The sequence below is a fragment of the Marmota monax genome, unplaced genomic scaffold (assembly GCF_021218885.2).
Source record: "Marmota monax isolate L192 unplaced genomic scaffold, Marmota_monax_Labrador192_F-V1.1 WCK01_AAM20220418_F8-fsc00128, whole genome shotgun sequence".
Taxonomy (NCBI): Eukaryota; Metazoa; Chordata; class Mammalia; order Rodentia; family Sciuridae; genus Marmota; species Marmota monax.
In genome coordinates, this window is record NW_026693452.1 from 2264603 (window position 1) to 2284472 (window position 19870).

At 34.8% G+C, this 19870-nt stretch overlaps 1 protein-coding gene across 4 annotated transcripts in view; it reads right to left on the reverse strand.

The window, feature by feature from the left end:
- Arhgap24 (Rho GTPase activating protein 24) overlaps positions 1-19870 on the reverse strand; it is a 747975-nt gene that overhangs the window by 181056 nt on the left and 547049 nt on the right. The window lies entirely within an intron of this gene.

The following is a 19870-nucleotide window of genomic DNA, read 5'->3' on the forward strand; positions in this document are numbered from 1 at the left end:
TCTGAATCCTCTCTGTGAAACTTGAACGTAACCCCAGTTCTAAGGGCAGGAAAATGAAGTGAAGCTAAGATTAAGTAATAAGAGCTAAGATTGAATTTTTGTTTATTCAAATTCCTGGTGACTTGAATTTCAGGGTTTGATTGACAATAATTAGAAAAACAATGGAATTGTTTAGCATTGAATCAGTACAGGAGTGAGAGTTGCCATTATAAATACACAATTTTACAAATACCAAAGGAGACCACTACTAGTTGAAAACACCATTTAAATTTTTTTTATTGGTTCTTTTTAGCCACACATGATAGTAGAATGTATTTTGACGTATTATATATACATGGAGTATAACTTCCCATTGTTGTGGTTGTACATAATGTGGAGTTACACTGGTTCTGTATTCATATATGAACAAAGGAAAGTTATTCCCATTCATTCTACTGTCTTTCCTATTCCCACCCCCTCCCTTCCCTTCATTCCCTTTGTCTAATCCAATGGACTTCTATCCCCCTCTCCCCTTATTATGTGTTATCATCTGCATAGCAGAGAGTTATTAGACTTTGGTTTTGGGGATTGGCTTATTATATTTAACATGATAGTCTCCAGTTCTATCCATTTACTGGCGAAAATACAATTTTGATATTGGGTGCTTTTGATTTGGTTAGAAAGGTAAATATAGAGATTTTAGAACAACATGGTATAGATCTTCAGTAAAGTTAAAAAGTGTACCCCGTGTATTTTTCTCTACCACCTGAAAATATGCAAAACTTTATTGAGATTGAAGTAAATATGATTACATCAGGAAAAACTATATGTAAAAAAGCTACATATTTTAGAGCAGTCATGAGCATTCTCCCTGTTAGCTAATTTCTAAATTGTATTAGTAGCCTCATTTTACAAATGGGAAATTAAAACTAGAGATTACCCAAGTGAATTTGTGAAAATAAGAATATTTTTTTTAGAGAGAGAGAGAATTTTTTTTAATATTTATTTTTAGTTTTCGGTGGACACGACATCTTTATTTTATTTTTACGTGGTGCTGAGGATCGAACCCAGCGCCCCACGCATGCCAGGCGAGCGCACTACCACTTGAGCCACATCCCCAGCCCCAATAATAATAATTTAATGAAAAATCTGGTGAAAAATGTTTATTTATTAACTCCCAATTTTGTGCTTGTTTTATAAGATCACAGGGATTATGCAGCAATATTTTTCCTCTCAAATCTCAAATTTCTAAAACAGACCCTAAATTAAAAAAAAAAAAGTCACCATCACAGAGAACAATCGATACCCAGGTGTGCATGCCACATCTCTTTGGCACATTAGGATTAGTTCCTTCTGCCTTCTCTCAAATGCCTTAGAAGTAGACTGTATAATCTTAGACCATGTAATTTATGATTGTCAAACACTGTTGTCAAACAATCTATTTCAACAAGACTCTGCTCTGCAAACTCAGCTGCAGTTAACTTTGACTTCATTGGCAGAGCACATTGCTGCCTTGCTAAGAAGCATGTGATCCAGTGTTCTAGATGCACCTTCCCTTGATCTACCTCCATCACTCCACACCCCCAAGCAAGTTAGATGAGTGGGAGCCAAGATAGATGACTTGCAACTGATTTTATTTATCATTTCTTTGGGTCAGGAGTGAAAACATTCATTTGGAAACCGTTAGATTGAACCAGATTGGAACAAGTTTGTTTTCTAAATCTGAGGTTCATGTTTACTGAGGAACTTTATAATTCTGGACGATTGAAGTATTTAAATGGGTGGCTGATGAAATGCAAGGGGTGCAATGCTCCATGTAGAAGAGACATATAGAGTTTGTCTGAAAGAGAGATACTGGATATGCCTCTGACCTATGTCTTAGCATGAGTGACCTTCTGAGAGTCTAGGGAGATTACATAGATAAGTGGATATTTCTAGGGAAACCACCCTGTCTTTAATTTAAATTTTCTAAATAAGTTTATTCAGAAAAATTATCAAGGGATTGGACACGGCTAGGTTCTGGCTGACCTCTTCTTTTTGAAGCTCAAAATTGATCAACATAATTCTTTGTAGAGCACGAAAAGTTAATGAGCACTAATGGGGCATTAGCAGAAGGCCAAAGGAAAAAAATCCAGAGTTCAGGAAATTTACATTTTAATGCTGTGGCACACCTGAGCAAAGTATTTCAAATCATAAAGCATTTGCCACTAATAAAGAACCCTCCAACAGCAGAGGAACCATTTGTGATTAAGACAAATTTTAATAAAATCCCTAAGCAACAGAGCTGAGGAGAAAGTTTTACATCTTCCTATACCAGATGGTGCCATTTCATCAGAGTTTCGCTCCTTGGTACGTTCAATTAATTAAAGTCCTTACTGTTTGTTAATGGCAGATTTGTGTAGCAAAAATGACTCTGGAACAGATGTCGGTAAATTTGTCAAAGCGGCTGGATAATAATCCTGACTGTGTTCTGAATGACTCTCGTTTTTACCCACGAGCACCCTTATAGGACCTGAAGATCACCTTTGCCTTTTCTTCTTTTTAAAAAAAGACAAGGGAAAGTAGGGGTTTGGAAGAGAAAAGGAAAAACAGCAAGATTCTCCCTCAAAGTCATTTTCTTGGAAAAGGACAATCAGAAAGGAAAGCTTTCCAGCAGACAGTTTCAAATGCAAAAGTATCAAGATGATATATTTTTATGAGACTCTTCCTAGAAGTCTCACTGCGGGCTTGCTAATCAACTTGCATCCATGTTAGCTATAAAGTTGCAGTGCAAATAAATTTTTATCTCATACCTTTGTTCTTGTTTTGTCAGCATGTATCCACAGCTAACATAGTGGCCCATTATAACTGGAGACCAGAGAAATGGCGAGAAACCGTTGATTAACACAAAACAAGGCAAACTGTGGTGGTGTCTTGTCCCACTTCCAAAGCCCCACTCCAGAGAAGACACTGTAAATATCTTTAAGTTTTACTTGGAAAGGAAATTCCCACAGCAGAGAAACTCATCTGTCTTGATAATGTTTGATTAATTACAGCTAAATTCCATAACTTTTCCCAGATTTAACATAAAATTAGACCACATTCAAAACATAATTGTTAATTATGTTAGTATGTTTTATTTACTATTTCCTAATTGCCCCAAAATAAGAAAATATAATCAGAAGGGCATTATAACAGGAAGATAGGAATAGAGAATAGAATATGGGATTAGCAAATTCATCACCCAGATAGACTTGTGGCTTAATGCATTTTAAAATTGCTTGTACTTGAATAACAATAAAAAAATAAAAACCAAAGAATCTATAAAACTATAGACTAAAATGATTGGCCACCAATGACTGACACATACCAGTCACAGTTCACAGTTGATGCTGTATTTATTTTCATTGTAGAGCTAGCTATATGTTCTTTGGAAGTTCTGTGTTACATATGTATTTAACAAGGAAAAAGAAGTAAATTATGCTTTAACTTAAATAATTTCTTTAAGTGAACTGTTGCTTTGTCTCACTGAGAATTTTCAGCTGGAAATATTACACAAACTACATAATATTCATCTTGTGAATAACTAGGAAATAATCCACTTATGCTATGACATTCTTAAATGTATAGATCAATATCAAAATTCTTTTGATGCCTAACATTAAAAGGAGTTAAAGGGACAATAGAGTTCTAAATTTTATTTAGCAACAATTGTCCCACCCCTTTGACATTTATGAAATAAATGAGATTATTTAGTCTAATATTCTAATAGTTTTACCATTCAAAACAATTTGAGTTTCTTTTCTCTCTTTCGTCTTTCTTCATTTCCATCCCCACCCTCCTCCTCCTTTTCTATTCTGTCTTGCAATGGTTTGAGATGTAATTTATATTTTGGATTCTATTTCATTCAACCTAGTTCCAATCTTCTCCTTGACTCTATCTGAGCAATTCTACTCTTTTACAGGAGTAAAGTTCTGGTGGGAACTGGGTCATCAATCACCATCACATTGATTCTCAAAGTGAATTCAATATAACAATATCACAGGAGCTTTTTTCTTTTCAAGTATTTTAAAATTTGAGATTTTTTTTAAGTTTTATTTTTCTATTTGTTTTTTTCAGGTATACATGACAGTATGGTGTATTTTGACGTATTATATATTATATATACATGGAATATACCTTGGTCTAATTAGGATCCCCTTCTTACGGTTGTATATGGAGTTTCACTGGTCGTGTATTCATATATGAACATAGGAAAGTTATGTGTACTGTCTTTCCTATTCCTATAACACCTCTAATTTTAAAATCATGCAAGAGTTGTAAAGAAAGTACCAGAGTCCCTGTATATTCGTCACCATGTTCCACAGTATGAATAGTTCATGAGTCTTTCACATAGCCTTGCTGCAGTTATCAAAACTGAGGGGTTCATCTTAGTACAATATTACAAATTACACTATAGGAATTACTCAGCTGTTGCCAGTATTTTTTTTTAAATTTAACTTTTTATATTCCAGGGTCCAATCAAGATCCTATGTTGCATTTAGTCTATATGTCTCTTTAGTCTTCTCCAATCTGTGAAAATTCCTGTCCTTCCTTGACTTTCTTGATTTTGACACATTAGAAGATTAATAGCCTATAATTTCATAAAATATGCCTGGGTTTGTCTAATGTTTCCTCATGATTAGACTGAGATTATGCATTATCAGAAATGACAACCGAAGGGATGTTCCCCTCTCGGTGGAACATTCAAGAGGTATGTGATATCCATATGTATTATTGGTAATATTAACTTCAGTCACTTGACTATGAAGTGATTCTCCATTCTAAAGTTTTATTTTTTCCTTTTATAGTTACTGGATATTTGAAAGGGATACTTGAAGTATGGAAATAAACTGATTCTTCTTCAAAGGATGTTCACCAATATTAGCATTCAGAGTCATATTTTCCTGTCACAATTCTTACTGTGGGGTTCTAAGGGTAAATGCTACATATTTGTTAACTATAATTTTCTGTAAGGAAAAATTGTCACTCTGACTCACTTTTTTATATGCAATTACTTATTTATGTTAGTTATGTACTAATGGGATTTAATTTTATTCTTTTGGGTTATAATCCTATGCCATGTATATTTATTTTATTTCTCAGGTAATTCCTACTTTCGCCATGGGGAAACTCTTTCAGGTTGGTTTGTGTACTATTTCAATATGTCACTGTCATGTTTGTTTGTTTTAAAGCAAATTATTTTAATCTTTATGTTCCAGACTCCTTACCCAGACCTAGAACCAACAAGCTCTCCAAGGAGCTCTAGTTGTTTATTGTAACATGGTGTTCAGAAACCAAGATCTGCACATTAAGTTTACTCATTGCTGCTGGGCCTCATGTTCTGTAGGCCCTCTCAATGTGCACAGCTGGGGAATATATGTGTATTGTTACAATTTTTCAAATTAATACTCAACTAGTGTGTGTCACAGGGTTCATTTCAATTTTCCTTTTTTGTATATGTTTTAATAATTATTTTTGTTGATTTCCTGAATCTAATATTATTAAAATGTCTTTGATTTTTAGAATTAAGTATAAGCATTTGTATATCTAGACTATTTTTAATATATCTAGACTAATTATTGATGATTATTTTTGTTAACTGTGAAGATACTTAAAAATTGGTTAAGAACTGACTTTCAGTTTTCTGATTCCCTGTCAGAAATCCCCCTAAATTTCCTTTTTTTAAGTATTATTTTTGCCAACTTTATTCTGAAATAATTTTACCCCTGCATAGAAGTTGAAAAAATAACACAGAGATTTCCTTTGTACCCCTCAGCCTGCTTCCCCTAAAGATAACATCTTTGAAAACCATAGTAAAATGATCAAAATCAGGAAATTAATATTTGTACAATACCATTAACTAAACTACACACCAGTTGGGGTTTTTCCAGTTTTTACATCGATTCTTTTTTGGCAGGGTAAAAGGAGAGGAGGTGTACAAATATATGAAATTTTATCACATTTATTGCTTTGTGTAACAACGACAATAAGCAGAATTATTCGATCACCTCCCTAAACTCCCTCATGTTATTCCTTTATTGTTTTACTCTTTCCTCTGTATCAGCTTCCGGCAGTCACAGTTCTGCATTGCTATAATTCTGCAATTTCAAGAAGGTTACATAAAATGAAATCATGCTGGAGGTTGCAATTTGAGATATGCTTTTTACTCAGCATAATGCTTTTGGCCTCTCTCCAAATTTTTATATTATTGTATCAGTAGTTTATTTCCTTTTTATTGCTGAGTTGTAGAAGATGACACAGATGTACCATTATTGCTAAAAGAAAATGATTAGTTAAGTAAATAGGACCATTTTCATTAAAAAATTTACAGTTTATAACTTTTAAATTTTGTTTTAATAGAATAAAAACAAATGCTAACAATGGGTTTCTCTTCCCCTCTTGCTATCTCTTGTCTTAGTAAACTTAAGGGATTTGACTCAATTACATAGTCTTTAATCTCACTTCGAGAGCCAGGATCATTAAAAATGATTTAAGAAATTAAACCCAAATGAATGTAAGGCACATATTTAAAGAATGTAATAAGTTCTGGAGTTTTGCTTACTGGACATTACTTTGGCTCCCCAGGAACAATCTCCTTTCTCTGGTAATAGCACTCTAAGGAAGGTGAGGATGGGGTGCATAACATCAAATGATGTGAAACGAATATCACATTCCCCAGTCATACTGGCACAAGCCAGGCTAATTAAAGTCAACAAGACTCAATTCTTGGATTTTTCTTATAATTGCCAAAAAGAGAATGTCTCTTCAGCTGCTGAATTCTTTCTAATAAAATATGGAGCCAACTAGCCTAGAAAAAAGCCAGACCAGAGGAAAACAATACTTAGAAAAAAACCAAACCCTGCAAACACCATTTGAGTTTTTGGATCTGGTCATCTTTGCTCTAAATTAATCCTTTTTGTTTGCTCTATGAAAATGGATATGATCCCTTTAAATTATTTTCATTTGCCAAGTGACACCATACTAACCACTGTCAGTAGAGGGCGCAAGAGAGTCATTGCAGAAGAAAATGGGATTTTGCTGATTCCATCCTGCAGGCTGTCTGTGCTGACTCTGTAGGCTCCCACAGCACAGTGCAGCTTCTTTAGCCCCCAGCCACTCCTGCATACCCATGGCTTCTTCAGGGCCCAGCTCCTGCAGCACTCACTGATTTTTCAGCATTGAGCATCTGCCACTCAGAGTGGCCAGAACATTCCCTGGCCCCCGCAGCTCCCTCCCACTCTGCCCCTGTGTATGTATTTCCTAAGGCAGTTTTGTAGTTGAGTGCCTATAGTGAGACACCTCCCTGTGAATATTTCCGGCATCCCAAAGGGCTCCTTTCAAGCAAGTACAAGAGGGAGGGCTTCCAAAATTGTCTATGGCCACAGCACCAAGTGACTTCTAGGCTGTTCAGTAACACAAGGCCACCGCTGCTTTGTCTTCCACCATGCTCCATTAACTGAAAATATCTCTCCTATTTTAGGAAAAGAGGTAAATTTATAGTCAATTAAAAATGTAAAATCAGAATGAGATCTGGGCCTCAACCTGGGGGTTGAGCTCTTACTTCTCTGCTCTTTATACAGGCTATTCCTGTATTCTTTTCACTTCTTAGTACTCAATCCTTTGATACTCTAATTCTTTGTTACAGTTAATAATTCTTTATATTAAACTTTCCCTGTTCAAATTACTATGTGGTTTCTTTCTCCTGATTAGATCCAAATTGATACACCATGCCTGAGGGATGAGCTTCCCTTGGAATTCTTAATTTTATAATCTAACGAATTTCTTTTTTCTTCTTTCTTCTTCTTTTTTTTTTTTTTGCTGATGTTGGCTACAGTCAGGTTTTTATAACTGGGACTGGAAAAGTTCACATACAACAAAGATCCATAAAATTAATAGGAAAGCTATTATATGGAAAAATTCTTAGAATGCCCCATAAATTGTTTCTAAAAAATGGACTTGATATTCAAACTCTATTAACACAAATTCAAATTCTGGCATATATTTTCTCAGCTACACAGGAAGGATATTATAGTAATAACCTAGAAATTGCTCTAAATTATATTATACACACACACACACACACACACACATACAGAGATAATACACACACACACACATTTAACAACACTGATTCAAGCCTGTACCTTAAGGAGCATGATTCATGCAGCATACCTTACCACATGCAAGGAAAATCCTTTTACCCAGGAAATTGACACTAATCACTCTCTGATGGTGAACCAATGTGATCAAGTTAACCTTAAGCAGCTAATGCACTTATATTGACCCAAATGCTATCCAAGATGAACATGTGTGAATAGGTGAAGACAGATTTAATATAAAATATTGCAATCTGAGAGCTTTTAAGCAAAGAAATACCACAGTTATATTTAGTTTGGATTTTATGTTTTATTACTATTTTATGTGAGTATAGAAGTTGGTTCTCAAGTTTTTTTTTTCTCTACCATGCAACATTAACTGAAAATCTCTCTCCTGTTTTAGCAAAGGAGACACATTTTACAGTTAAATTAAAAATCCAAAATAACAGCATTTGGAAGGCTTCTAATAGCTATTCATTGGTTGAAAAAAATAACAGATTTTGACTGCCAAAAAACAGGAATAGCCACATTAATTTGGATATCAGTATTTAACAGTTTTTGTTTGTCTATAAATTTCCAATTAACTAAGCTGACAACAAGCAGAAATAGTAGAATCTGGCAATATAGTTGATCTATACGTATTTTAAAATATATAGAGCTATTAACTAAAACCCAACAAGAGTGTCAATTTGTTGGAACCTACAACCAATGGGATTTCTAATAAAACACCTTGCCTTTCAGCAGCAGCAAAAGGAAAAAAATTTCCTTTTGTACACAAATTTACAGTTTCTGCTATCAATAAGGCATGGAGAATGAAATACCAGACTTGAAGAATCTCAGTCCAATTATGTTTCTATAATTGCTACAAAAGGGACAAAGGCTGTTATGTGTTGAGGAGTTAACACTCTACTTCCTATTCTCCCACTATTTTCTCCTTCATAAGGTCCAAGAGATTCCAAATCATTTGAAGTAGTAGGTCTTGCCACTGAAATTTAGGGTAATATAGGGGATTGTAACATGACAGAGATTTGATGAGTTTCCTGACTAAAGGGGAATTTTTAAGAAGTAACTTGAATGAGTTTTACATTAGTATCTATGAATTTCATAGATATTTAGAAGAAATCAATGCATTTGTACCTTATAAATTATGAGTGATGTCAAGGTTAAATTGACATTTAAATTAAATTTGGGGTGCTTAAAATTTGATCTTTATTCATCAGTAAAAGAGGAATTGGGTACAGTTACCTTCTTTCAAATGAGAATATATTAGTTTAGTCTGATATCACTATATATAGGAGGATCTTTTTGTTTTTACTTCTGTCATTGTATTATTTTTCATTGAAGTCAGCTTACTCTAACAACCATCAAATGAGGGCTATATGAGGACAGATGGGATAATAAAATAAGATGGTTGTTTTCCTTTGGATCTAGAATGTTCCCCAGAAAACTCTTGTGTTGAAAGTATCATTCCCAATGTAGCAAGGCTCAGAATTTGGGTTTTAGACAATGATTAAGGCTCTGACTTTATCAGTGAATTAATCCACTGGCTGAATTAATTCACTGATAGCTGAATAGACTACTGAATGGTAATTGTAGGCAGGTGGGTGTGGCTAGAGATTGTGTCCCCAATCTCTTTGGCCCTCCTTCCTAGCTGGCATGAACTAGGAAGCATTTCTCCACCAGGGCCTTCTACCATGATGTTCTGCCTCACTATTGGTCCAGAGCAAAGGAGATGAACAACTATTTACTGAGACCTTTAAAAAAAATAAAACTTTTTTTTCTCCAAGTTGTTCTTGCCTGGTATTTTGACCTTTGACAAAAAGCTGACTAACAGATTCAAGCCTTGTGGTCACTCAGGACAATGGTAAAATGAGCTAATTACTATTTATTACACCTGTGCTTTTTACTAGAAACACTACATATGCTACTTCATTAGGATACACAACAGCCTCATAACAGAGGTATTATTGCTCTTCTTATGAAGAAAAAAAATAGAGGGCTAAAATATTCCACAATTAGAAACCTAGTTATAACAACATTATTTTTATATTGTGTGCATGTAAACATATGTAATAATGAATCTATTACTACGTATAATTATAATGTACCATAAAAATTGAAAAAATAATAATCTCAATGAAAAAAAAGAACCAGAAATCTAGTCCTAACCCTAGATGTGTTGGAATCTATAACTCATTACCTTTACAATAAATCATGATGCCAGTCTTTCAATGAGAGAAAAAGGAAGACAATAGAAAACAGAGCTACAACAAGAGAATAACAATGAAAAAGTCATTAAGTTACTATTATATTTTCTTGCTACTGTGGAAACACTGATTCCTTTGCATGAACTTTGCATGAATTTCTGTATCAATGTACACATAAATTCTAAAACAGATCCTGATTTAAAAATGTCAAAGAATGAAAATCTATAATGTGGAGTGGAGAATATATGGTGGTGAGGAGTAATACACTTCTTTATACTTACTGGAGCTTCCTTGCAACTGGATATAATCTACTACCCTTGAAAAGTATGATTAAGCCTTGTCCTCTCTCTTATAATATACCTCAGGCTGCTGGTTGAGGGGGATATCTTTATGGATAACCAAAAAGATGCATGAAAGTGGACATTTATTTTATCACCATCAGAGAGTTACCACATTAAGCTGCTTGACATGTACATAGAAGCTTGACATGTACACAGTCTCAGTATCATTCATTCAAAAGATCACATAATTGTAAGTTTCTAAAGAATCGGAATTACTATTTTGAAGATGGAAACATTTGAAAAGCATCCCATATTGCAATTATATTTGGAATTATTCTTTCTCAATATTTTATTGATTATACCATTGATTTTATAATGTTGTAAAAAGGGTTCTGAAAACATCAGCAAAATAAACTTGAGTGGTGCTATTATTTATTATTTCAATGAAAATTAGCTATTATAAGTTATAAAGGATTTACACCTCTGCCTTCTGCTTAAATACAGCAGAAGTGGTAACAGAAAAGAGACACTTCCATTGAAAATAAAGATAGAAAGGATTTTTCCTCAAAGTTTCAGAATATAATATATGGTTTTATCCTCTCTTTATGATACACATTTGGATTATCTGATTATATATTGGACATGTCTTTCCCCCTGAGCATGAAGAATACTGTTCCTAAAGGAAGTGGCAAAAAACATATAATACCTTTTCTTAGTCACTACTTCATAGTATTAAATAAGGAAATTTTCTTCTCAGGTGAAGACATAATAAATTCTCTTTGAAAATCATCTTATTTATATCCCTATCATTATATGTACTAATGATGAATCAAATTCTCAAAAAATAAAAAAAGGGGCACTGTTTCTTGTGTGTATTGGGGCAATACCTAATGCACCATGAGAATGGATTAATATTGAAGAAAATACATTTAAGGACTATTCATATTTTCTTTTCAATGTACACAAGAGCATTCTATTTTTGTGACAGGAAATACTCTAATCACATTCCCTCACATATATTATTTGACATAAAAAATAATATATACAAAACGTAGGACATCTTTTAAAACTTTTAAGGCATGTTGAAAAATAAAATATGACAAGATTTTGCTAGTTACCATAAATAGAACTGAAAGAGGAGGGATTATCCAACCCTTTGAATATACTGTGGGAAATAAGGTTTAAATTTCTAGTAACTTTATTTTTCTGTGCTATGGTATGGGAGCTTAATAATGTCCTAGTCCCAGTATATTAAAACCATGGCCATAAATTTAAGCATACATCTTTAAGAAAATATCTTTTAAGATCTATAGACACAAGACATGCTTAACTTTGTTTTCTTATTTATTCCTCATCACAGAAACTTATTAGAAATGAACAATTTGAATTATTGCTGGAAGCTTCTTTAGCATACATTTTGAGATATTTAGATTCAAACGTGTGTCAAACTTACTATTTAGGCAAATTTAAAGGAAATAAATTCTGTAGTACTTCATGTTCCTATAAGTAGAGGGTAGTAGATGGTTTGTGTTATAACATTTATGACCTCCTGCTAACACAAAACTTTAATTCTTTAAAAATTTATTGGTATTCTGTAACTGGAAGCTAACTTTGCTTCTTTTAAACCTGTCAACTCTCTATCTTATTGTCTTTAATTTATGATGCTAGGAAAAATACTCCTTCATTTTAGCAAGAATTTCTTCAATGGTGAAAAACAATGGTTTTCCTGAAGACAATGACATATTGGAGCCTAATTAAATAATAAGCCTAAGTAAATAAGTCCAACTATTAGTTGATAAGTGTAATTTGTTGATTTGTGGACTTCAGTGTTGTAGAACAATATGTTCTGACAGAGCATAGAGTTATACTATCATAAATCATTCTCATGAACTTGGGTTTCTAAAATAGGAAATATACCAGCTATGTGGGGTCAGACATTTCCTAAGAAAATAAAACTAAACAGGAACAGTCTGTAGAGGATAGACAGAAGTGTTTCCTGAGTGAATAGTACTATCCATATAAGGCAATGAGATCTCTGAAAATACCATTAAGGTGCGTGTCCAGAGTGCTATGTCAAGAGTATATGGCTCATCCTTTAACTGGTTCTAGATACTTTCATGGGGAATCATGTTGTTTATTTTTCAAAGAGAGGCTTCTATTACAGAGCAGGGTGACTATAATCAACAATATTTTATATTTCAAAATAGCCAAAGAGAACAGAAGATTTTGAATGTTATTAACATAAAGAAATTTTATATAAAATTATATATAATCATATATATATATATGTGTGTGTGTGTGTGTGTGTGTGTGTGTGTGTGTGTGTGTGTGTATTCCCCCAGTACTAGGGATTGAACCCAGGGGTGCTTTACCACTGAGCTACATGCCCAGAACTTCTTTTATTTTTTTAAATTTGGAGATAGGTTTTCATTAAGTTGTCCAAGGTGGCCTCAAATTTGTGACTTTTATTGCCTCACCCTCCCAAGTAGTTGGGATTACAGGAATGTATCACCATTCTTGGCAAGAGATGATAAATATTTGAAGCAATAGATATGTGTAATATGTTGATTTGATCATTACACAATGGATACAAGCATTGAAACACCATGTTATACTCCATAAATATTATATTTATTATATTCAAATTGAAAAATCAAGTAAAACTTAAGAGGCTTCTCTACACTGAAGGTGTAATGGGGTGCTACTGCAGATAAGCAAGAGCTAGTTTCTCAACTGTGACAAAATAAATGAAAAGAAAATCATGTTGTTGGTTTTTGCAAACCTTATTTCCTCTTCTTGACTGCTATGGGACATTGTCTTTGACCTTCGGCTTCTTTCACTTAAAAGAATATTTAGAACAGGCCTGCTCTTTTCCTGGCTTTGGTTTTACAGAATCTAAATAATGGGTGGAAAGAGCTGAGGGAACCTAGTAGGGAAAGAAACAGGAAAAGATGGAGCCATTGTTTGTATTTCAGAAAAAAAAAAAAAAAGAAAAGAAAAAAACATTTTGTGAAGGTTAAAATAGGCTTCAGGGATAATTGAAATATATTTGGAATTTGGGACAAAGAATGAGAAATTTTTAAGAGATATTGCAATAATTAAGAATTTAAATATATTATAACATCCTTCAAGAGATTTTAAGAATCAGTTTCTTTAAAGTAGTCTATGTTGTCAGTCAACCAGGCGTGGCTGGCCTTCTACACAGATAACATATGCTGCTCTGTTTTCTTTCTGTGCATTTGATTTTGGGACATTTCTTGAAGAACAGCATAGTCTGAACCCTCTTAAACCTGATAACCATGTTTTACCTGAAATCTAGTTTTAAAAACTGTCAAAACTTCAGATTTTTATTGGAGTATGATACTAAATTTCCCTATCTTTGTGTTTCTACTCACGATTATTTCAAGTTTGGTAAAAAAAAAAAAAAAAAAGTTTGAGCTCTTAAAAGGAAAAGTAGAATCTCCATATCATTCATTCCCATTTTTTATTTTAAAGTGTCATCATTATGAGCAGTGTTGTAGTACATTTCTATTTTTACATATATGTGAACATGAACTTTATAGCATCCTTTCAAGCTCCTTGTAACTCAAGTCTGATCCCATAAATGAACTTTTTATCATTTGCAATTATTTTCATTAGTTTAGCTCTTGAACCCCATTAAGAAGTATATAATGAACAATTGTATATAATTGACAATCACTACCTTTCCTTGAGAAATCTTCACTTTTTAAAAACAAACTCTTGAAATGGTTTTTGGCTCCATGTCTGCATTTGTACTCATCAGGATAAGCTAAACTGTGCTGCATTAACATACAATTCTTATGACAAAGATTATTTCTGACTTGTATTGCTTGTCCAATGTGGGTCAACTAGGGCCTTAGCTCATCCCTCAAAGTCCCCAATATGTGCCTCTATAATCCCAGAACAGGGGGAAGGATATATGTTGACCTAGACAGGGACACCTAAAACTTCTACCTAGAAGTCAAACACATCTGTTCATTTTCATTTGCCAAAACAAGTTACATGGCCACGGATAACTTCAAAGGAGGGAACTATAATCCTCTTATGTGCCTGGAAAGCAGAGAGTTGGAAGTATTTGGTGAACACAATTCATGATTATACCAGTATTTTAACACAAATAATACTGATTATTTATTCTGAGTTCATTTCTCATATTCTGATCATTTAGCAGAGATCAATATTTTACATTAGTGTCTACTAATTTATAACCTTAAGTGAATATGTTACAGCAACAGAATTTATAACACTGAACACATTGATTAAAAGTCCATTGTGGGAAAAAAAAACCTAAAGGCTCAAATATGAATATTTAGTTCAAAACATACCTTGATTTTCAGACAGTTTGTTGTATACTTTATTTCATGGAGTTCCTACCTTTCTGTGACTCCTTATCTTTCCATTTAGTTATAACAGTTTTGACCAGCATTGGATTCTCTGTACACTGCCTAAGCCTGTTGGTTCTAATAGCCTTTAGTAATAACAAATGTTTACTGATTAATGGCTAAATGCCTTCTATATTTATTTTTAGGCCAGGTTTTCATTTTTTCCAGTGTAGTTCATGAAGAGCAAAATCATATGTGAAACAGTCATACTGGACTTGGCTGAAAACAAAAGGCTATGACTACAGTGCCTGGAAGAATGCTTATTCAGTATTCCCTAGACACACATATTTCTCAGTAGAGACAAGAGCATATACTGTAGCCATGGAAAATCTGGAGAACTGGAGTGCTTGAAAATACCATTTATACTACATCAAACTTGAGCCCAATGTAAATCTTTCCCATATGTGATGACTGCTTGCTGCCCAGCTTCCAATTCTAAGAAACACTGTAAATATCCCAAATTCTCCTTTTTAACTTTTACCAAGAGTCTGCAGCTGTCTTTATTCTTGGAGTGAAAAGAACAGTTCCCTAATAAAAGAAGGAGTGATATTTCATTCTGGGCAGAGCGAAAAGATAAAATCTTGCATTTCAGGTATTTTCATATTTTGGAATAGGTCTAAATGTCAATAAAAAATAAATTGTCTTTAAAATTGTAGATATAGTAAAACTAAAGACAGCCAAAACATAATCAATCTTAAATTCTGAATTTATTCTAAAATTCTCAATTTTCTGGCCCAGGATAGAGTTATGGAGACCATTTTCAATGCCCCAAATCAAGACATACAGTGTGAAAAAAGAATGATTTATGCTGATACATGAGGAGAAAGAGGTGGTCTTACAGATTAATATGGTCAGTAAATTGTCAAATTTCCCAAGGCATTTACATGACTTAAAGCAGTACTTCTCAAAGTGTGGTCCACAGACCCTCTGTATCATAATCACCTGGAGTTTTTGTTGAAATGCATATTTGGGGGCCCTATACCAGACTAACTAAATCAGATGCTCTGGGAAGGGGCCCGGGTTTATTGGAGAGGATAACAGAAAAGGATAGGTAATTCAGGGGATTGGAAGACAGGCCAGAAATTCAGGCAATGAGTAATAGAACATTCCTTTTTAGATCTCAAAGCAAGAAGATGTAAGAATCCGATGGTCTTAGAAGAAAAAGTACCATTCTGATGGTTGACTGAAATTTCTCAAGGGAATTCTGATGTATCCCTAACATTGCTTCCTAGTGAGGGGGCAATCATAACCTCCAGCAGCTGTTTCTATAGGGAAAATACTGGAATAGTTGAAACCAATTTCCCCATTTCCCATAGGCCTTCTGGTAGTCTATCATGAATATCAGAAGTCTAGAATAGGCATCACCTTCCAGAATACCTGGCTTTCTCTGATTGCCCATACCTAGAGCTCATTTTTGACTAATATAATTTGGCTTTGACTGGTAATTCAGCATTAACACCATGATCCTTAGGATCAGATTTTGGGATCCCCTATTGTAAGTTGAGTATCTACATTTTTGCTGCCTTAGTTTTTATCTAGCATCCAATGCCCAGTTCGGGAGTCTGCTTCTTGCTTACCATCTCACTCTTAACAAGGGTCCTATCATTGAACTCCAGTCAATCTGCATACTAACTTCACTGGGAGGGTTAATCTAATTAGTACCTCCTGTTCTTGGATCCCTGTGAAGTCTCTAAGCCATCTCTGGGCACTGACCTCATAGTACCTAGATGTGTTCACCAACTAAGAAGCTCTCCAAACCCCATGTTTTTGAGTGTTTTATGGAGGCTCCATTATACAAGCATAATTGATTAGATCATCCATCATAAGTGATTAACTCAATCTCCAGCCATTCTCCCCTCCCAGGAGGTTGTGGAAGGGGATGAAAGTCCCAATTCTGCCATAATGCCTTGATCTTTCTGGAGACCAACTGTGGTGAGCCGCTTCTGCCGTTTCTGCAGACTATGGTCGCCATTAGAAGATGGCGCCGGCTTCCACTGTGGCCTGTGATAAACAACTCCTTATATGGAGAATTGGCATGCAATCCCTTACCACCCTATGAGAAAGCTCCACGTGGCAGCTTCGCATTGGGGCTTGAGATGCTTTATTAAGGCTGGGAGGGGCATCCGAGAGGGAGAAGAAGAAATATCAAGGGCCTGAATAAACTGCTGAAAGAAGATTCCTGAGTTGCGTCTTCCTTGCGGGCAAGGGGTCGCGACAACCAACCCCATCCAGAAGCTACCTAGGGGTCTCAGTCATCAGGTATCTTATTAGCACACAAAAGACACTTATGTCATTCCACAGCTTTCCAGGGTTTTACAAGCTATATGCCTGGACCCAGAAGCAGAAACAAAATATATTTATTTCTTTTTATGCCACACTCAGGAAATCAGAAGCAATTTTTCCTTTCCATTCTTTTTTTTAAAAAAAAATATTTATTTTTTAGTTTTAGGTGGACACAATATCTTAATTTTATTTTTATGTGGTGCTGAGGATTGAACCCAAGGCCTCATACATACTAGGTGAGTACTCCACCACTGAGCCACAACTCCAGCCCACCTTTCCATTCTTTATCTCTATGGAGCCCATAGCTTGTGGTAGATGTTATCTTTTGGGCAACTTAGCTGTGCTTTAAGAACTTGAGTAAAGATCACTCATTACTGGTAGGGGCTCACTTTCTAAGGTGCATTTAGCTAAGTGACAAACCTTTTGAGAAATAACAAAATTTTAGAATTTGCTATTAAGAAGTAGAACGATAATAGGTGTTTGAGGTTCTGAAAATCAGACTTCAGATGAAACAGAAACTAAAATTTGAAGCTATCTAAATTTCTATTAACCTATCTAAAGTGAAGATTCTCCTTTAAGATTAGTTTTCATTCCCCAATTTTCTTCTTGTGGGCTGTATAAGTACACTCAGATTTCCGATAATATTTTACACCATTATTTTAACACCAGATTTTTTTTATAGTAAAACAGACTGCTAAAAGTAATCAGTTAAGTTAAAAAAAGTTTATGTTGAAGATGGATATTTGTCTGCAAAACTAGGTATGTAAAATGTAACTTTCTTATTCTTTTATACCTCCAGGTGGCTGAAATGTGGTTAATCTAGTACTTCCACTTTCCAGGATACCATCTGATGTCAGGGACATACTGGTTACAGGACCTGAATGAGGGAGAGTGGGAATCAGGTTCGTGATCCTCATCCTCCGAACATATGGGCATCTCTGAGCTGCTGGCTTTCACATCCCTGTCTGATCTGGACTCAAGTCCACAGACCGTGTGGCTAGTTTCAGCTAGTGCTGATACCTGGGCTTCCCCAGACTTACCTCTCTCACAGTTCCTTTTGAGTGACTACCATCTTGAGGCTGCCCTTAGGGCATGGGGATAATCTGGGAGGCTGTGGGGCATGTTTGCTGAGGTATCCGTTTCTAATTATCTGGCACCATGCAAAGCATTTAGAAATGATTTGAATTTGGCAGCCTCCATGCACTCTGCACAGGAAGCCATCCACAGGCTCCTCTGCTCTCAGATTTGCCTACTGTGTACTGGGTTTCCAGTTCTGTATCCTACCTGCCCCACTCAGGGTATGGAGCAGGGGTGGCGGAACATGGATCACTTCGTCAGTATCCCACAACCCCCAAGCATCTGCCTTCATTTTGCCTTCCCTTTGATTTTCCCCTTTGCCCCCAATACTGTGAGAATCATTATCAGCTCTTAGGGATGGGATAAAGATCTGTTTTGTTGTCATTGTGGTTATAATTTACACTTTTAAAAAATTAATTAATTTATGTTTTATTCTAATTTGTTTTATATGATAGCAGAATGCATTACAATTCATATTCACATATACAGCACGATTTTTCATATATCTGGTTGTATACAAATATATTCACACCATTCTTGTCTTCATACATGTACTTAGGGTAATGACGTCTATCTCATTCCACCATCATTTTTACTCCCATTCCCTCTTCCTTATAATTTAAACTTGGAATCCCACAATCTTATGAGGTTAGCTTTTGGAAACTCAAAAGCTGTTGTAAATAAAAATATCCCCAAATATTGCAAACTTAAAAGCTATGGCAGATAAAATTACCTGAAACTATTTTCTGAATCATCTGTTTTATTAGATAATATTTTTCATAAAATGAATGAGATTTGAGAAAAACAAAACGCAATGGGCTAGACCACGAGTTAACATGGCAAAATATTTTTTGAATGTCAACCATGAGTCTAAGTCTCCCTTATGTGAAGGAACAACTGAAATTCCAACAAATGGGGGGGGGAATTCTAAGAAAAGCAACATTTAATAAAACACCTGAAGGGTTATCCTACTTAATTATAAATATATAATTTATATAAAATATATGTAGAGAAAAACTCTAAAAAAATAAAGGGGAAGAGAAGTAGGCTCATGGTCTCTTGCTTGCATCTTTTTACTTCCAACTGACTTTTGATATGAAGGCTGGTCCTTCCTATAGCAGATCTTTGTGTATAGCTACCTTACACAAGATATATGCCCATTTGTAATAGCAATACTAAACTTCAAAATTTGGTATTCATGAATCAGGTAATGGTCATACAAAGATATAATAAGACTAAGGCCCTGTCCACAAAGAGCTTCCGGTACAGCTGAACTAGGACAATGGATCAGCAAGTAAGAAGTTAAAAAGCAAAGGGATGAAAGTTTTAGCAAAGTTCTGTGGGTGGTAAGAATGGAGATGGCATCAGGGAGAGGACCTCATAGGAGGGAACAATTTCCAGGAACACAAGATCAAGGAAAAGTCCTCTAGGCAGACAAAACACCAGCATGTGGCAAAGTACACCAAGGGAGACAGCAGGAGGCTGAAGCCAGATGTTTTACATAGGAAAGTAGACAGAGTGGT